The following is a 19,136-nucleotide window of genomic DNA, read 5'->3' as shown; positions in this document are numbered from 1 at the left end:
TGAAAGACCACATGACGTCCTAGAAAACAATTTTAAATCAAATTCTATATTTCATTCATCATTTTTCCCTGCAATAGCAGTGTCCCACAGAAGTTTTCATAATAAAGGTAGAGTCCCCTACCTGTCCTGTCCAATACAGTAGTCCTTAGCTATTTATGACGACTATTGAACACTTGCAATATGGCTAATATGATTGAGGGACTAAGTTTCAATTGTTTTAATTTTAATTAATTTAAATTTTAATAGTCACTTGTGGACTGTGCTATCATGAAAATATCTATCCATGGGTGGATGCAGCATTACTTTAATATTACTTTTCCTTATTGTTCTGGTATTTTGTAAACGTCATTATCTCTAATTTGATATCAGGCAGATTAATAACTATAATCCAGATACTATAATTATCAGTTATAATGATTATTGTTGCATATAGCAGTTAAAAAGATGACAGATTTATATATAGTGATATGTAAATATTGGTGACATAGAACAATGTCCTCAATAGAGTGTTAAGAAAGAAGAAAATATTGTCTAATAGTATAAATAGTATAATTTCATTTCTGTAAATAAAAAACATTTACATGCATATGTGCTTGTGTTTCTATTTTTCTATGTGGCTTTCCATATATTGAAAAAGAAAATTATAAAAAGGGAACCTGCTGATTGTGTTTGTCGATGCAAAGTTTGGAATAGAAGATATCAGGAGAAATATTGTAAATGTCCCCTATGATCTCTGCCTCCTAGTATCCATACCCTTGTATAATCCCCTCCCCTTAAATGTGGGTGAGACTTTGACTTGTTTCTAACCAATAGAATATGACAAAGAGAATGAAAAAATATGTGATTATATGCTTATCTTACTCTGTATAATAGCATGTAAAGGGCCATGTCTGATTTGTTAATAGTTATAGCACCTGAACATACCACACTGAGGTGCATATAGTATAATAGGTTCTCTATTTATTGAAAGAGTGAATAAATAACAAATTATTTTTGACTGAATAAATATCAGTGAAAACTTTTGAGCTTTCAGCCTTATGAAGAGATCCTTTCCTTACTCGCTTTAAAGAAGCAAGTCACCATGTTGGGAGCTTCCCACTACAGGTCAAAAAACTGAAGCCACCACCTAGCGGCCATATCCAGCAAACTAACTGAGACAGGCATTCTTTTAGCCCACAAGAAACTCTAAGTAGTTAAAAACCACGTGCCCTTAAAAGCAGATAATAAAATGGAAAAAGAATAGATGAGTCTAAAAATGCAGGCTGTGGTCAGGTCATGAAGTCAAGTCTAAAAAGTTTTGAATTCACCATACTGGTGACAGGTAAAAATGGAAGGCTGCTAATTGAGAATGCTCTTTAGGAAGATTAATGATGAAAGAGGGAGAATGCTGAATGACTGTACCAAGCAAGGGGAAAACCACCATGTCCTGCAAAAATACCAGTGAGGAGGTGGCTAGGAATTTAAATATGGAGATTGAATTTAGAGGAGAAAAAAAGCAAGGATGATACAAAACGAGATTGTACTATTATATAACAGCATTAGCATTCAAAAACTAATTTAGTGCCAAGATAAGAGTAACATGCTGACACAGCTCTTGTCCAGGTGTACCAGAACCCTTGGAGAACCTGCTGGTACAGATTCACTGGAAGGGGCAATGAGTGGCCCCCGTTCGTGCCCAGATCAGAAACATGCCATACCTGGGTCCTGGAAGGTATGAATTGGCAAATTTCTCTCCTCACATCCATCAGAGAGTTGGTACTCGCCATTGTGTATCATAAGCCCTTTCTCTGTTCATCTAGGACTACTTACTACAAAGTTCTGGAGAAGGGAATATTCTCATAGCAGCCTGTCATCATGAAAAAGAGCTGAAGAAAAGAGCTGAGGAGAAGAACAAGGGGATGTATGTGGGGGAGTGTGGGGGATGGGGCTGTGTCCTGGCTGGTTGAAGCCACACGGAGGGAAGTTCATTAAATCATGAAAAATGCTTTCAAAACAACGAGTTAATGTAGAAAAAGATTATTATTTAAAATATCACAAATTACTGAAGTTCTAATCTATTAAAGATAATGCAGATCTTTAAAAACAAAAATGACAAAATTTTATTCAGTGACATGAAAGATAGAAATAAATGAAAACATAACCATGTCAATATATATAAAGCTCAATATCATAAAGATGACAATATTACTAAAACATAATCTATTAATATCTCACTTGACTTGATTAATGTGACTTGTCCCTGAGAGATGGATCATTTCTGAGTCTGGAAGTCAAATGGGTATACTATGGATTTTAAGAGATGCACCAATATAGTTAAGGCTATCCTACAAGCCCTCATTTGAGACAGCTCCCCAAAACATTTCTTAGGCAGTCATACATTTCTGGATAAATACTTAATGTCTACCAAGGGCCACATTGATCTCAAAATCAAATTCTCTTTTCAATGAATAATAAAGATAAAATGACAGATGGACATTGTATTCATCTAGAATCACTGCAGGAGTTTATGGGTAAAGAAGAGTATGAGTTAAGTGCTAAAATTCTCAATGTAGGGGGCTTTCTAAAGATTTGTAAACACATATATTTACATATAGTTGATGGAAATTAATTTGTCTGTTAGAATGAGTTACTGCAATAAAAAGTGACCACAAACTATTTTCATAAACAATCAGAATATTTAAAACATTCCACAACAATGTTATGCAGAATTTTATTAAAAATGGAAATACATATTGAAACATAAAACACTTGGTAAATTCAAAGGATGAAATTATGGGTGAACCTATTTCTTAATTTCTTCTAATTGTATTTTAAGCATATATATTATGAAAGTAAAATCTATAAGTCTGAGAACCAAAAGTATCTATTAGGAAATTTTGGTTAGGATATAATTTCTTATGCCTAACTACTTGGTGTCCCCGATATCTGCTCTCCCTTTTCAATGCAGACACGAAGCTTATCTGTTTCTCTATATAGTACATTTTAGCCCTCTGTAGTTACATGTACCCTTGAGACTAAGTTTTGGTCAATCCTATGGCTGTTGAGCTTAAGTGATGATTGCCATTTCCAGGACTGAACTTGGAACGATTGATTTGTCATGCAATCCTGTGGCCCTCTCTCCCTTCTCTCTGTCTGGATGATGGCAAGAATTACATCAGTATCTTTTGACTCAAACTCAGAAGCCTAGTGCTAAGGGGAGCAGAAGTACCCAACAGACTCTGGACCCTATCCATTAAGATTATTGAAAGTAAATTTCCGTTTGGTTTTATGCACTGTATTTAGTGGTCTTTTTCTCCTCTCTGATTGATAGAAGCTTATTTTATACCCTAATTAATACCTATCTCAAAGCGTATTGCTTATTAACTGTTTCCTGAAAGCTTATGCTAACATGCCAATATTTCTTTTTTTTTTTTTTTTTTTTATTTGAGACAGAGTCTCACTCTGTTGCCCAGGCTAGAGTGAGTGCCGTGGCTTCAGCCTAGCTCACAGCAACCTCAAACTCCTGAGCTCAAGCGATCCTCCTGTCTCAGCCTCCCGAGTAGCTGGGACTACAGGCATGCACCACCATGCCCAGCTAATTTTTTCTATATATATTTTTAGCTGTCCATATAATTTCTTTCTATTTTTAGTAGAGATGGGGTCTCGCTCTTGCTCAGGCTGGTCTCGAACTCCTGAGCTCAAACGATCCGCCCACCTCGGCCTCCCAGAGTGCTAGGATTACAGGCGTGAGCCACCGCGCCCGGCCACCAATATTTCAATCCTTAATTATCATTAGACTTTAGGTTTACACTTTCACTTAGATCTAGAATAAGCTTCCTATATATTTTACTCACTTATTTTTAACTTAAAACTGAAGCATTGATTTGTGATGTTTCTACCTGAAAAAGTTCTGACTAGCTAAAAATGGGCTATAAAATCTCATCAGTATTTCCATAGGCTGACAACATAAACAGGACAGAAGTCTCTAGTCAGCACATGAGGGAATTTCTCACTATTAACCACATTACTATTTGGTTATATTGGATCACCTCTAAAAATCTCTATTTCTAAAACCATTTTCCACTTCTGTTAGCAGTTTCTGTAATTTTCTTGGAAACTGCACAATATGTTACATATAAGAAAGCCACTGACTTAAGGGCAGAAGCAAAGTTTCAGATTCCACAATTATTGCTGATAGAGCTCCAATAACTACACATAAAATCACTGATATACCCAATGTAATGCAATGATTGAATTGTGGTTCATGTAAGGAATAAAATTATTGAAAAAAATATACTATGGCCCCAAACAATTCTTAATTTCTGAATAAAGGTAAAGCCTGTTAAATATTGGTTAATAGTGCATTATATACATGGAAGTGTGCACACACTCCAGTTCCAAATAGACATACACTGCAATAATTGATTCAAGTCAGAGGAATACAAATCAAGAATAATGGATTAAATGGCTCGATATATTGTATTTCTCAACGACATTTATAAACTTTGTTTAATGATTTTATTTCAAGCTAGAATGTGAGTTCCATGAAGGCAAGGGCCTTGTCTGGTCACAAAATTCTCATTTTCTGGCACACAATAGCTAATTAATAAATATCTGTTTTCTGAGTAGTTATTAATCTCTATAACAGCTGGTTGTTTTGTTCACAATCACTGTGAATACTGAAACTGAATAATTCATCTTTTTTTCATTGGCTAGTAGGACATTTCAGATTGGCTATGTGGAACTACCCTAGCAAACAATAAAAATCTTATCATATAGATGACTGAAACAAGATCCGCACCTCTAACAACCCACAGAAATCAACACACGATGGATAATAGACTTAAACCTAAGACAAAAAACTGTAAGAATTCTAGAAGAAAATGTTGGAAAAACTCTTATAGACATCGGCCTCAGTAAAGAATTTATGAAGAAGACCCCAAAAGCAATCACAGCAAAAAGAAAAATACATAAGTGGGACGTGATCAAATTAAAAATCTTCTGCACAGCCAAGGAAATAATCACCAGAGCAAATAGACACTCTACAGAATGGGAGAAAATATTTGCATGCTATACATCCTACAAAGGGCTTATAACTAGAACCTAAAAAGAACAACCCCATTAAAAAGTGGGCAAAGGACATGCACAGAAACTTTTTAATAGAAGATAGACTAATGTCCAACAAACACATGAAAAAAAGCTCAGCATCTCTAATCATCAGGGAAATGCAAATCAAAAGCACAATGAGATATCACTTAACTCTAGTGAGAATGGCTTTTATCAAAAAGTCCCAAAACAACAAATGCTGGCATTGATGTGGAGAGATAGGAACAGTAATACGCTGTTGGTGGGACTGCAAACTAGTAAAACCTCTATGGAAAGTAGTATGGAGATACCTTACAGAACCAAAAGTAGAACTACCATTTGATCCAGCAATCCCACTACTGGGTATCTACCCAAAGGAAAAAAAGTCATTCTATAAAAAAGACACCTGCACTATAATGTTTACAGCAGCACAATTCACAAGTGCAAAGATGTGGAAACAACCCAAGTGCCCATTAATACATGAGTGGATTAATAAAATGTGGTATATGTATAACATGGAGTACCACTCATCCATCAAAAAAATGGCAAACTAATACCTCTTATATTAACCTGAATGGAACTGGAGACCATTTTTCTAAATGGAGTATCACAAGAATAGAAAAACAAACACCACATGCACTCACCATTACATTCGTACTAATTGATCAACACTTATGTGCACATGTGGAAATAACATTCATTGAAAATCAAGAGGGTAGGAGGGGGGAGGGGAGGATGGGTAAATTCATTCCTAATGGGTACAATGCACATTATGTGGGGAATGGGCACAAATAATTTTGACTCAAATGGTACAAAAGCAATTTAGGTAACCAAAACATTTGTGTCCCTGTAATATTCTGAAATAAAAATTAATTAATTAATTTGAAAAATAAATCTAGATTTAATAAAACAACTATCTACTTGTTCTTAACTGTAAAAAAAAAAAAAATCTTACCATGTATATTTGGTATAACTTCTCCCTTATCTTTAAATGTCTACCCTATGCCCTTTACTTCTTCACCACTGTGCCCGCTAAATTAAATTATTTAATGAACATGGTCTATATACAGTCTTTTCGGAATGAATTGCATGTATATAAAAACTATGAACACAGTAAGAAAACAAAATGCAACTGGTTTTAGAAATACCTCTGGCAGGCAGGCATGGTGACTCATGCCTGTAATCCTAGCACTTTGGAAGACTGAGGCAGGGGTGGCTTGAGGCAAGGCTTTTGAGACAGCCTGCGCAGCACAGTGAGACATTGTCTCTACAAAAACAAAAAAGTTAACCAGGCATGATAGCTTGTGCCTGTAGTCCCAGCTACCTGGGAGGCTGAGCTAGGAGTTGGAGGTTGCATTGAGCTATGATAATATGATGATGACACTACACTCCAGCCTGGGTAGCACAGTAAGACCCTGCCTCAAAAAAAATAAATAAATAAATAAATAAATAGAGACAGAAGAAAAGAAATCCTTTGGCAGAGTACAAACACCAAAATAGTTTCTCTTTGATCACTGGTTTCAACTAAACTATATTCTTTCCCTTTATGATTACCTCTTGGTCATGGTTAATTATTTTAAAAGCCTATGCTAGCACAATCCAATCTAAGATTTTGATTTTTAATTTAACACCCACATTTTCCTCTTGGTCATCTTTAGTATTGGCCCGACCTTTGAGATTCTTGAAGTGGGGAGATGATGCGATCTCTTTTACGCTTTTTTTCCCCTCTCTCTTCTTGAGTCCTAAAGGATGTTAAGAATCCTATCTAAATTTTCTCAGTTACTTTCCCAAAGTTTTGTATGTTTTGAGTAAGAGCTTACTGAAGTAGTCTGAATCAAGAATTTTATCCAATGACTGAAAAGCAGAGTTCTACCATATTCTACACATAGTGACATCTTAAGACAATGTATCGGGGGAGATGGCAAAAATGGCCGCAATTCTCTGCACCTCTCATATGCAAATCCCTTTGCAATGTGTCTTTGCAGTTTTGTCCACCTAAAAGTCAAATCTATTTCTTCATACACTGAATCTAGGTGACCTTGCAACTTGCTATTTTGATAGAATTTCTCTTGGAAACTGGCTGAGACAGCATTTGAACAAGCTCAGACTACCCTGATAGATGATGAGAGACATATGGCTGGTTGTTCTTATTGCTCTAGCTGACACAGTGCCAACCATCACATATATATTAATAAATGAGGGCATCTTAGGCCTGCCTCTCTCATCCATCCTGCAACTGGCTGGCATCTGATCACACATGCATGACGGAATCCAGCCAAGAACAAAAGAAATTCTTTGCCAAAGTCCCAACTGTCAAACCACAAAATTGTGAGTTAAATTGATGATGGTTGTTTAAGCCACTATGTTTGAGCTGGTTGGTAGGGTAGCAATACATAACTGATATGCCACATATTAATTTCCTCTCATATTATTAATTTGTCCCAAATATTTTCAACAAATTTCCTAGGTCAAGACTGTCTTTTGAAAAAATCTAGACTAAATGCATTATGTGATCATTAACTGGATCCTGGTTTGAAATAATCAGCTGCAAATGGCATTACTGGAATCCTGAGAAAAATGTGATTTTAAAGAGTATTAACAATTTTCTGGTTATTAAGTTTCTTAGAGATGTACACTAAATCATTAATATGTTTATATTTTCTTTCAAATGCTTCTCCAAAGTTGTAGATAAAACAAATAAGAAAAATATTTATAATCCTTGAATCTAGATTTTGGAAATCATTATATAATTTTATATAATTTATATAACTTTATATAATTTTCTGAATGTTTAGATTTTGTCTACATAAAAGTTTTTTTTTAAATAGGTTGTTCCTACCTCTTCCTATTGAATAAGATATTCATTGATAATAAATTCTGAACTACTTCCTAGCTTCTGAATTTCCAAACTGAAACATACTCACAAGTCTGTGCTATCTGTATTCATCATGTTTCAAATGCCTTAACACAAAATGCCAAGACCTAGGGATGGAATAAAATGGTATATTTAACTTCTTTTTGTCTCAGCTCATAAAATCTCTCTATATTATACAGTGTACCAGTTCCTTATGTTCAAATGGCAAATGGAAGGATATTAACTATATCAAATTCTGTTGCTTCTGTGGGTCTAATTTATGGTATGTCTCCATTCTCCCATTTCAAATAAATTATCTTCAGTATCCAATCAGAGCTAATAATCTAGAGTTTCCATGCTTTCAAATCATCAAATAACTATAAAAATCTTAGTATGTATTGGATTTGAATTAAGGAATATAATATGATGAGGATAATATTTGCCTCATACACTTATTCTAAACATGAAATGTAATATGTGTTAAATGTGTAATCCAGTGATTTAAATATAAAATAAGCACTAAACAAAGTAAAATTATTAGTTGTTATGCCTAATTCTATACCATGTGATCCTCTGATTCACTGAAAGAAATATTCATTTAGTAGCAGTGTGTACTAGTACTATTAATATTCAAGATTTTATTGAAAAAAAAACTCAAGTAACAGAAAGCTTATATACTCAAGAAACTTTTCATAAACATGTATATACTAAACAGGATGCAATGTATTTAGAATGATGTGCCAGTAAAATACCATACAGTTATATTTGAGAAGAGACTTCCCCAACCACACCTCCATTCTAAGTTGATTGCTTCCTACCCACCTTAACTATGTTACATACCTCCTTGCTGAACTGCCTCTGTCCTAGTATATGTTTTTTGTTTGGTCATTCTTTGACTACACGTTAGTCATTCTTGATTCTCTGAAGTGGTCTATATGGAAAACAGGTGTTTAAATCCCAGATGGACGAGAGGGTTTTTCAGGTCCCAACAACAGTTTATTTTCTTATTTATGAAATTAAATGGTTACATGAGGTGATTTTTCAGATGTTCCCTGCTGTAAGATTCCATAGGATCCAGAAAATAAGAAGAAGCTGTGGTAAGTTGAATAATCTTTAATAGCAAATAGTTGGATATAAAATTGGGCTTTTTCTTTGGTATATGGGTTATATTAGTAAAGTTAGTTCTTTTCCCCTCATCAATAAAATGAGAATAGACACACCCTACAACGTTTTTTGTTTTAATGGGGTTTTTTTTTTTTTTGCTTGTTTTTTTTTTTTAAGGATTAAATAAATTTCCAAATTTGTAGAAGCTGTTTGTAAACTATATCATGTCAAACAAATATTAAACCGTATTAATGTTATGTGACATCTAATGGATAAGTAAAAGTAGAAGAAAATTGTGTGTGTAACAAGGAACCCATGAGCTGGGCCAAGTCAACAATGTGGTAAATGTAACTCTGAGAAAGAGGGCCTGAGAAGTATCAAGAGTTACAGAAGGCCTTGAATTCCAGGATACAGAGTTTTATGTAGGGAGCAAAGATTGATATTTTTTGGTTTGTCTTAAGGGAGATACAATCAGAGATGAGCATAAAAAATTATTTAATAAACTTAGTAAGCTTGTTTGGGAAAAGGAAAAAAGAACTGTAAGAAACTGCAGATGTAAGATTATTCGGCGTTGGCAGAAATAATCTGTTAAGTGTTTTACATAAAATATTAACTAAATACTTGCTAAAACATCTATGTTATGACCTGTCTACATAGTAACCAAACTCCTATTTATTCCACTTTTATGTTACTTTGTGAAAAAAGAAAATAAAACAAAAGAAAGTTTTTTGAACATTATCTAAAATATCCATACCAGAAAAAAATCTTCTCTTGCAATTATTTTAAATTTGGGGGTTAAGTTGAGGTAGGAATAAAAAAGGAGAGAGAAATTTTAGTTTACATATTCAAGGATACCAGATGTCTATTTGTTGAAAATATGTCCAAATCAAATCCTCCACTCACTGTGGAACCAAAAAATGTGAATAGGCAATTAAATACCATTCATCGCTTTTTCCCAAAATTGGAAAATATTTTCATGCTTAAGCTACAGTGCCATTTCATGACTCTGAATATGAAGGAATATTCTGTAAATAATGACCAGAGTTGTCATCAAACATACTCTTCTGCCTGCTCCATTCAAATTGCTATGCATGATGGGTACTGGTAAAATAGGACCTTTCTAGCCCTCTCCTTCTTTCCCTCCAACTTTTTACCCTTCACTGTATGTTCTGAATTCTAAAGACGAAGTAAACATTAAAACTTTCTGAAATCATAGCATAGATAAATTATTTGCAGCATTTTTTTCTAAATTAAAAATGGTAGCCCTGTTCTCGAAATAGATTTGATTTTAATGAAAAATATCCCTTCACAACCCATAGAGATGTGTATCATTTAATTGGTTTTGGATGGCAGTGTCTGTCCATATGTTGCTCAATAAGGCACTTTTGTATTGTGAATAGATTTTGGTATAGAAAAAAAAGAAAGAATGAGCTTTTTTTTTTTTATGGCAATTAAATAGCTGAATGCCTGTGAACATGTTATATAATTTCTCTATTCTTCAATTTCTTTAGTTTTAAAAATTATTATAATGGTGATTGTCACACTACAAAATTACGAGATTTAAATTAATTATATGTACTACTTACCACAGTTTGAACACACTAAATATTCAATTACGATGTGATATATTTTTATGTACTGACATGGCCTTTGTCTCACATAATACAAAGCAAAAGAATATCTATTATGTCTAATAGTCAATTAAATTTGATGTCTCACATTTGCTATTTAAAAACCTCAAATATCTTTAATTTTTGGAACCCTCTAACTCCTAGATTATGTATGACCTAATATGCTCAAGCTATGAAATGAAAAAAATTCCTTTTTGAAATCTCAGGTTACCCTTTATACTATAGCTTAATTGAGAAATCAAGAAATTAGCATAGTTTTAGGCATGTAAACTATAATTCGCTTCCCCGGGCCACAAAAGCCCAGAATAACCGTCAATAAAATCAGGTGTCTTTTTTTTTTCTGGGTCAACCTCTCCTTTTGACTTTTAATTGCATCCAGCACCATCAATATTTCCTTTTCAAGCTTAGCTCAAAGGACTGTATCAAGAGCTATCACCCCTCACCAGGTGTCCCCACTTGTCTCCTCCATTCTAGATTGCTGGGGGTGAACCAGCTTCATCTACTATACGTATAATGGCAAAATATCTCGACCAAATGAAATAATTTTTCTGCTGTGTTTCTGCCAACTCTATTCATTAAAATGTTTCCATTTGACATTTCTACCTAGAGACTGACTGCTCGATTCCCACTGCTATTTCCAGAAGGCCTGAATTAAAGCCAAAGCTGAAAGAGTTCACCTGACAACCTAATTTCTTTCTTCTTCTTCTTCTTCTTTTTTTTTTTTGACTTTCATGACCTACTTTGTTTCAGTGCAACAGACATCAGGTATAGTAATCTTTTTCTTCATTCTCACAGATTTTCATTTTGCTAACATCTACAAGGAACAATAAAAAAAAATAAACACTTTTCAGAGGAGGGGTATCCCAACCTTTCCTAAGTAGATTGCATTTCTTATTTATTTATCCATTCATCCATCCATAGACCATCCATCCACCCATCCATTCATCTATGTGTCAATCCATCCTGATAGTCTTTGTCCATCAACAAACGCATCTCCAATTAGTTTAGCTCATTTTCTCACTCTGTCAGCACAGGGAATTGTTTTAGTTTCTAGGGGAGAAAACAGAAAAACTACTAGTCAAACTACCACAGTAAACTACTAACCACATCAATTAACCATATGTGAAAATATTACTGCTATCCAAACATAAACTTTTTGTTTATTATTCTATTATGAAACAGATAAACCCTTCCTCATCAAGACAAAATAAAACCCATGATACTATGTGACTCAGAAAAGTGAACAAGGCATACAGTGTGAATTAATCAAATCAGGGTAATTGGAGTATCCATCACCTCACACATTTATCATTTCTTAATGTTAGGAACATTCCAATTCCACGCTCTTGGTTATTTTAAAGTATACCCTTAACTTATTGTTGATTATTGTCACTTTGTTGTGTTATCAAATATTTTTCATTCTATCTAATTATATATTATATACTTTTGTACACATTAACCATCTCCGCTTCATTCTCCCTCCCCTTACCCTTCCCAGCCATTGGTAACCATCATTCTACTCTTTGATTAATTAACATTGTATGCCCGCATCAAAACATCACATGTACCCTATAAAGACATACAACTATTATAAACCCATTAATAATTAAAATGAAAAAAGAAAAAAAAGAAAACAGGAAAAGTGAACAAGGAAAAGTATATTCTATATGAGATTAACCAACGGATTTAATCTTACCGGTAGTGTTCCCAAAACAACTAGAAAAATGATTAGTATACATGAAAAATGAGTATTCTAGGTTCCAAGTCACAGCAATAAGCGCAAATGCTAATGATTTGTTTCTGAAAAATTATTAATTTATATCCACTACCTTTCTATTTACTTAGTGAGGAATTAGGCATTCCCTGCCATACATTAAAATTGTGCTTCATATCACTCTGTAATGATCCAACTAGATTCAGGCTGAGTCATTTCTAGAAAAGGAAACTATCACCTAGAATAATTTTGAAAGTGAAATAAAAAATTGCTTTAGTATTTACAAGATGCAAATTAGCACTCATGGAAATTTATTGGTTAACTATGCAAAATTATTTTTTTGGAATACTCTTATAACACCCTTTGTTATTTATTCATGAGTACATTTCTTTAAGCAAATATTATCTTTACAAATACCCTTTTAAATCATGAGATATTTCTATCACATATTTGTATGCCAAAGATTTTTGGTGATTATTTATAAACATAATTCTATTCTCTCCCATTGAATAGTCCACAGTTAGGTTATTCATTGTCTTCTTTGTCCTAAAGTTTGTCCTGTATTAAACGATTTCTTTTCTTGGGTCATCAAAAAATGCCTGTAGAGATACTTAGCCTTTCACCTCCATTCACGGTTCTTCAAAAAACTAAACACGTAAAGTTAGATTTCAATTATTGCTGGCAAAATGTTATTGAATCACTTTATCCCTCCCACAAAGCTACAGATTGTTATTTCTTTTTTTTTATTGTTGGTGCCTCACATTGGTTTCTCAATGTAAACCTTGTACGTCATATATATTTAAAAATTGCATCTGCAAACTTTTTAAAATATTTCTTCCTATTTAATTTGGTTTATGCTATGTGTGTGACTTATTAGATGGATCATAATCTAGTCAATTCAATGTTACTTAGAATTACATCCTCTAGAAAATTTAATCTCTGTTGGTAATTGCTCAGTCAATCAATATTCCCCTACACTCCCATGCTTTTTATCTTTTTCCCAGGTGATATTTGGATTTAGTGGTGGTGTAAATAACATCAGAAAATATGGGATATGTATAGTGTTGGTTTTGCTCACTGCTCTTGACTCACCATACCAGATCTCTCTTTATTCTTCTCCTCCTTCACTCTGTTCTAGCCACATTGGCTCACTGCTATAGTTTGTACAATGTAGGTGTACTCCTCATTCAGGGCCTTTGCACTTGCTGTTTTCATGCTTTTTCCCCAAGAAATACATGGGAGTTGCTCTCCCATTGCCCTTAGGTTCATCTTCAATTGGCATTTTATTAATAAGTCTTTCCCTGGACAAATTATAGGGTATAATACAACTGCCTCCTCCCCCGGCTATATTTTATCAATATCACTTGCCAACAGCTGATATTTTGTCAATTTACTTCTTTGTTTACAGTCAGTCTTCCACCAAGGATGTAATCTCCATGAGAGCAGAGAATTTCAGTTCTATGGTTTCCTGTATTTTTAGCATCTATAACAGTATCTGGCACATAGTATGTGCTCAATAAATACTCCTTGAAGAATGGATTAAAAAACAAGAAATTAAAAACTAAAAGGATTTGAGATAAATATTTTTTCAACTTCATCTGCTATTTATGTCCACAGTCATCTCATGGCCTGTTTATACTCTCTTCCATTACACTTGGTCTCCACTGTGCTTCTGGGCCTTTGGTTCCTCTTGAACTGTATCAGATGTGATTCTACAATGCTCTAGGAAGGCAACAGTCTGCCCTGGCAATTTCCATGTTGTTGCTGAGCAAAGGCTTCTGTAAGAGTCTTGTAAGAGTCTTTCTGAAATAAATTTCGTAAATTGATGCAAAATCTCCTTTGCTCCAGTGCCTTCCCTGACATGTCTTGTGTCTGTCTCACAAATCTCATCCCACAGAACCCGTCCCTCCCTACAACACCATGTAGACTCTCTTTACTTTTCCCATACTTTCTAAACCCTAGGACAGAAAGAATTCATATTTCATATGAGTGGTGAGAAAACATAATTTGTTAGCAAATATTTTCTTTCATTCTGTGCTCTGAAATATCTGGACCCTTTTCTATCTATTCAAAATTCTGCACGTCAGACCCTGCTTCTAGCCAACTCTATTCCTGTGGCCTTGAGTATCATGAAATACATCTTGTGTCATTATTATAAAATATGTAGTTCCTAGTGATTTTTGTCACTTGTAGCCTAGAGTACTAGATAATATAGAAGCATATGCTATTAAGAGTTAATGCCTATTGATTACATTAAACTCAAACACCATTTAAGCACATATGAGTGTTTCCATATTTTTTTTAGCATGATTGTAGTTTTTAAAAGCAACCTCCCGGGTCCATTCATTAGTAATTACAACTTCTATGTGTGTGTAATTTTAGGTAAACTAATAATACTTCAGCTTTCATTTATTTATCTGTAAGATTTTTTTTTTTTAGTGGTATCTATTTACTAGAGCTTCTTTAAAGAATAATTAGGATAAATGTCAAAAGTTCTTAGCATGGTACCTGGCACATAATTAACTGTGCAATAAATTTCAGTTATTATTGCTGAAAAGTCAGGATTTTGAAAATTCTTATTTCTCCTTCAATAGTACCACTCATCTCTGGGGTCATCTTTAGGCAGATAATGAGCCTGAGGCCCATTTTTATTGATCTTCTTGCCCCTCAACATAAACAAGCACACAGTAGCATATATTCAAAGTCAATTTTGATAAACAAGAATTATAAGAGGTACATTTAAAATCAAATTTCTAGACATGTACATGTAATGAAAATGTTAGGTTAAAAGGCAACTTTGGGTATAAAGGTCCATATGCCTTTTTAGTACCACATTTTTGATTTACCGTCTTTCCTTCAAAATTCATTGCTTCTTCAAAGATTTAGGCATAAATTGATCATTCAATCAAATTGTAGCCTCTGGATGTCTGTGTGTGTGGGGGTGGGTTTGTGTGTATTTGGTAAGAATACTTAAGTGACTTATAAAAACTTATAAAATACCATAAATAAAATATGTAAAATCTCATAAGCCTTATATTCTAGAAAACAATTCCGCCTCTTGATTTGTCAGTTGGCAGGAGCAGAGGAAGAGGAAAAGGGTGACTCATTATTTTAAGTGATTGGGGCATATAGACAGTGGTGAATTTATTACATCTACTATACTCTTTAATTATCATGGGTTAGAAATATAAATATGTAAACTACTATAGAATGTCTAGTATAAAAATTATTTATGTATTGTAGGCATCATTACCACTGAACATTATCAAAAGAAAGTCTGTCATTACATTTTTAAAATTGGCCCTTTGTAAACATCAGAAGAGAAGAGTAAGGCATCACTAAGAAATAGGTCTCAGAAAATGTTGCCCCAGAAATTCTCCGAAAATCTTTTAGTGTGAACATCATTAAAATACAACAGTTAATGGCAGTACCATCACCACCTCCCCTCTGAGCTAAACCGACCTATTTCCAAACTGTAACAGATGTGTGTATACCAGGAGGAGAGAGATGGCATCTGTACTGTACAGCAGTGTATATTTTCCTTTGAAATCCTGAGTGTGGTCTAATTCTGATTCTGTTATGTTTTCATGTTGTGGCACTATGTCAACCCTAGAGTACAATATTTGGAAAGCTATTGTTTCTACAGCTTGCACTGATTTATGCTTCATTCTGTTTGAAGGCCTTTGTGGTAGCTCAAACCTGAATGTCATATGCAGCAATGTGCTAGAGGATTGTGTCTCACTATTTTAAGCCACATGCTATTAGATCATCTAAGATTGTTTTGTTAACTGGACTTGGATTATGATTTAAAATAAGAAGTTCCAAGAGACTCAAATAAATTAAGGGAATTCCATCTAAATCTACAGGCATGAATGCATCTAACCTTCCCAAGACTGTCAAAGTAATAAAGAAATGTGAGAAAGAATAGAAAACTTCTCTTAACATATTATTTGAGGCAAGGCTTAATGAGATGCATGATTTCAAAAGCTATATTCATCCTAAAAATAAACTTCCTCATAATATTGGTTAATTTTATTTCCCTTTGTCATAGAAAATTCTTCTTTTTCTTATGGATAGTTACAAAAATTTATGAGTAATTCCTTTTGGAAGCAAAGATAACTCATTTAAAAAAAAAATTAAAACATCATTTTGAAGCTAAGAAGGAGGCAAGAAACCATCAGGACAAAGTTCCCAATTTCCAAAGGCTCATATTTTATAGAATTTACTAGTGTAAATATCACGCCCTCTTAATAATCTCTCATGGATTCAGGTAGTAAAATCAATCACTCATTTTTCATTTCTATTAACCGGGAGTGTCAATCCATAATTACCAATGCCTTTTTTTTTTTTTTTTTTTGAGACAGAGTCTTGCTCTGTTGCCCGGGCTAGAGTGAGTGCCATGGCGTCAGCCTAGCTCACAGCAACCTCAAACTCCTGGGCTCAAGCAATCCTTCTGCCTCAGCCTCCCGAGTAGCTGGGACTACAGGCATGCGCCACCATGCCCGGCTCATTTTTTCTATATATATTTTTAGTTGTCCATATAATTTCTTTCTATTTTTAGTAGAGACGGGGTCTCGCTCTTGCTCAGGCTAGTCGCGAACTCCTGACCTCCAGCGATCCACCCGCCTCGGCCTCCCAGAGTGCTAGGATTACAGGCGTGAGCCACCACGCCCGGCCCCAATGCCTTTTTTATAAATTTACCTACTTGACCAAGCCCTACAGTCCTACCTAGAGAGTACTGCATGCACAAAACCAGAGAACTGCTCTTTCATTCAGCTAAATTGTTAGTTTTCAATTTTAAGTTTCAAAGTATTTTAAACCTAAAATATTTTATTTGATTATTTTTCAATACCAAAATCAATTATTGCTACAAAATCACACATCTCTAATTATATAATAGGCAAAAAGCAGGTGATTTATAAATACATATTCATTGAACATAACCAGGTGAATTAAGATGAAATATTGCTTTGTAGGCAATTTGTTGTGCTTTCATGATATACCCCACAATGCAAATACACTCAAAATACTATGTTGAAACCACACTGCCTTCCAATTTATTTATATTGAATTGGGGTATACTATTCATGACAATAGTTGGACAGTTTGTATGGTTTTGAGGTAGAGTCATAGCAGAATGTGTCAATAAACAGGACACATGGATTTTATTCTATGCCCTAACTTCAAATTATTAGGATATTGTAAATTCAGCTCTGTTTTTACACAGTAACTGAACATGATAACATGTTAATTCATTAAAATTTTTACAAAGTGAATTGATTGTCCATGTCAATGAGTAAATTAATGTGTGAAATGATAATATAAAAATAATTACCACTAAATATTTAAGTTTGCTAATGTTAAATTTTCTAAAATTTAAATGGTTTGTCTTCACTATTCATGAAAATTAAAATTTTAAAGTTTTTAAAAAAATCTAAAATATATATCAAGTATCCCCAGAGCACAAATTGTTAATATGTTCCATGCATTTGTTTCTTCTTCTTACACAAGGTCAGAGAGAAAAATCATGGCTTGTGTATTAAAATGGTGAATCCTAAGACTGGGGGATTGGAACTTGGAGATTTATTGAACTAAAACAGAGGAAAGCAGCAGCCATAATACACCAGTCTTAAAACAACAATTAAAACATAATGTTTATAAATCCCCACAAGCCTTACAAATAAATCTGTATTAAAACATTCCCACCATGAAAGGCACTAAAGTCTTTAATGAAATGCAATCTTCTGTAAATGAGGGATCAGAAACAATAAAACAAGTTTAAAACTGCTTTTACTCTATAATCCTTTGGTCCTAATCTTTTGTTAATGCCTTCCACCTGCCCCATAAGTTGGGTGGAGCTTGTGCCTACATTTTAAAACAATGAAGCTTAATTTTTATATTCTCCCCTTTAGAGGTTTTAAGCCTCTATTCACGTGAGAAACAAATGAATTTCTCTGTGCTGTATGTACTTTGACTAACGAATGAATTTATTTTCTATGAAATATTCTTCTAGTGCACAGTATGGAATATATATATATATTTGCAAATAATAAGGGTTTGAACCATTTGAAAAGTGGTTGGATTATGAATTTTTTAAATGTTTTCCTCAATATTTTTAAGAGATTTAAGATTTTCTACAGTAAATATATATTGTTTTAACAATTAAAAACCAACTAAATTTTAAATTGAAACTAAAAAAAATTCTAATATAATATTGAATTCTGACTGCAGTAAATGTTTCTGTACGAGAAGGGTATTAACTTCCTCCTCCGATACTGATTAAATGCACAGACTCTGAATCCCAATTTTCTTGACCAAAATATGTGTGCAGTGTCCTAGGTGATCTTATATCCCTTCTAATTATAATATTTTTGTAAGTCATAATTGGACTAAATACTGAGTATAGAACATTTTTTATTTTGGCTGATGAGTCTAATGTGAAAGTATTTTTTAAGAAAAATTTATTTTGGGCCAAGCGTAAATACTAATGCATTAGCCCAAACTCAAAATGTCCATGAATCCTATCTTTGGTAGACAACTAACAATGCTACAATAATAAGGAATTTGAAAAGAGCAAAACATTAATAGCCTCAAGAACAGTTTTCATGTTATTTATCAATCCTTACGTATATGTTTTTTTCCCACAACCTAGCATTTTTTTTTTTTCATTCTGTTTGGCCCTGTGCATACTGACAGGTAAAAATACATTTATATGTAAAATCCAATTGTATGAAGAAAATATCTTTTATAAACTGAGGATGAGATAGTG

General features: G+C 33.7%; 1 non-coding gene across 1 annotated transcript; it reads left to right on the top strand.

Annotated features, from left to right (window-relative positions):
• Nucleotides 1–1,562: 1,562 nt before the first annotated feature.
• On the top strand, nt 1,563–1,692 carry LOC138397771 (small nucleolar RNA SNORA3/SNORA45 family). Its single transcript, XR_011235879.1, has one exon. It is a non-coding gene; the product is annotated as a small nucleolar RNA SNORA3/SNORA45 family (small nucleolar RNA).
• Nucleotides 1,693–19,136: the final 17,444 nt, after the last annotated feature.

The sequence above is a fragment of the Eulemur rufifrons genome, chromosome 16, assembly GCF_041146395.1.
Source record: "Eulemur rufifrons isolate Redbay chromosome 16, OSU_ERuf_1, whole genome shotgun sequence".
In the NCBI taxonomy this organism is placed as follows: Eukaryota; Metazoa; Chordata; class Mammalia; order Primates; family Lemuridae; genus Eulemur; species Eulemur rufifrons.
Note: the sequence above shows the minus strand (reverse complement) of the source record. Positions and strands in the feature narration are given on the sequence as shown.